The sequence below is a fragment of the Pteropus vampyrus genome, unplaced genomic scaffold (genome assembly GCF_000151845.1).
Source record: "Pteropus vampyrus isolate Shadow unplaced genomic scaffold, Pvam_2.0 Scaffold534, whole genome shotgun sequence".
NCBI classification, from domain to species: domain Eukaryota; kingdom Metazoa; phylum Chordata; class Mammalia; order Chiroptera; family Pteropodidae; genus Pteropus; species Pteropus vampyrus.
Window position 1 is genome coordinate 48,726 of NW_011889315.1, and position 2,334 is coordinate 51,059.

Genomic DNA, 2,334 nt, shown 5'->3' on the forward strand with positions numbered 1-2,334 from the left:
CACACACACGCACACGCAGTATGGTAAATAGAAAGTATTAGAAAAAGAGAATGGGGTGAGGGCGTGGGGTAGAGCGGGTGAGAGGATGGATGAGGGCGTGGATGAGGGATGGGATGTGGGGACAGCAGCAAGAGACTAAAAAAAATTGCTGCCTTGCAGCCAGTGACATAGTCAAGTGCCCAAGTGACTTACAGCCCGGGATGCTCTGAGATTCTGGGGAAGCCACAGGCCGGGGGTAGCAGAAAGGAAGCCAGGCTCATCTTAAACTTCCGCTTTGCCCAGTCTCGGTGCCGGGTGGGGTGGCTTTGAAAGAGGGAAAGGAGAGAGACTATGATAAGCAGAACTGGGAAGAGAAAGTTGGAGGTGGGGGAGGCGTGGGCCGAGGAGCAGCCCGCCATGGCCGCATCCTCAGACTGCCAGTCCAGTTCTAGAACCAGAGGCTTAGAAGATCCCAAGGAAAGTAAACTCCCCAGCAACTTCCAGAGCCCATCACTCAGCCTGCTGGGCGGCAGCCTCCACGGTAGTCTAAGAAAATCCTTGGTGGGAGCTTAAATGTAAAGAGTCACTCTGGCCCCACCCAGCCCAGATCACAGAGCATCTGATGGGAAGTAGCAGGTAGGGGATTGAAGGGGTCAGCTGTCAGCTGCTGAATAAGATGTGTGGGCATCTCCCCACCAGGGAATAGGAGAGGCCAGGATCCACCAGTGATGACTCAGTTCCCACTGTTACACAGAAAACCACAGGCCCAGAACGGCATCGCTCATGCTAAAGCCCACTGTACCCGGAGTTAACATGTGACCTAATTGCAGTTTCAGCCTCCCCCAGAAGCATAATCTCATCAACCCGGCTGGAATACTCTGGTCCAGCACCAGAAAGTTCATCTGTCACATGGGCCCTTTCTATCCACCCCAGAGAGAAGAGGCAACCAATCTACAGGATTAAACTCTTCCCGTTCTCTTCCCCCAGAGAAAAGAGGTCCCAGCCCCCCAAATAACCCTATCTTTCCTTTTAAAGCAGGGAGGCGGCAAGAGAATTAACAGGTTGATCAAGCCACATTCAGAGACTGCAAGGTGCGGATCAGCCCTGCAGCCAGGCCGGGAGGTCACCTGTGGAACACAGGTGGGACCAACAGCCCATTCCCCACACCCGTGAAGGGGAAAGGGAACCAAGAGTCATTCCCTGTGGCTAAAACCATGGGGACCCTATGGATTAGAGGCTGGGAACTGCCAGCAGGCCCTTCGCTCTACGTATTCTTACCTTTTCACGCTACAAACCCTTCCCCTTTCTTTACTGTGTGTCCATATCAAAAGAAATGGGGACTAAAGAGTGGTATATAAAATGAATTCCCTGAACTCAGGGTCCCTGTCAACGCCTTTACTCCATCTCTCTCTCACTGTCCCTCTCACTCTGTCTCCGAGAGGAGACCACGCTCGGCCTGTGGAGTGTCACCCCTTTCCTAATGAACTTTTCTTTCGACTCCAACTTTGGCGTGTGTGCTTAATTCTTTCTTCACTCTCCGCCAGAGGACAGGACCCTCTTCTCTCGGATGGGGCTTGGTCTCCCCCGCACCACCTTGGGGAAGTTTGCCCTGTCCTGCGTCACTTCTGTCTGTAGCTCCCCTGCCCCACCCTGCTTCCTATAAAAAACTTTCATTTCGTATAACCCTTTGGCACACCCTTCTAGATGCTAGGTGGGATGTTCCCTGGTTCATGAATGGCTTCATTAAAGCCAACTAGATCTTCAAATTTACTACAAATTTACTACAAATTTGAAGATCTAATTGGCTTTAACGCAAACAAATTTGAAGATCTAATTGGCTTAAATGCAAACAAATTTGCATTTTGTTTTTTAACACCATGAGGTTTTTGATTCCATCCCCTCCTGCAAAACTGCTCCTCCAGCTTCCCCCCCCCAAACTAGTCCCCCCCACCCCCCCCCTACGTGCCTTCCCTCAATTGCTTCCTCACCTCTGTAAAAGGCACCATTTTTCGACTTGCCTTGGACAAAAATCTCAGCTCAGGGGGAAAAAAAATTGGTGTCACTAGAAAACACATCCTTCTGGATTATCAGATTCCGACGGTGTTCACCGTCTTTCCACGATACCGCAGCAGTGTTTTGGAATCACTTCTCTCCCCACTTAAGACCAGAATTGTTTGCATTTGACATAATCGACCTTGAACCCTTCCTCTGTCCTTCACCCCAATGTGTCAGCGAATCCTGCTGGCTCTAGCTCCAAACGTATCCTAAATTTATGATTTCATTCCCATCCTGCTGGGAGCCACTGTCATCACTTGCCTGGACCTTGCTTGCACTAGATGCTTCCCCTTCCCTGCT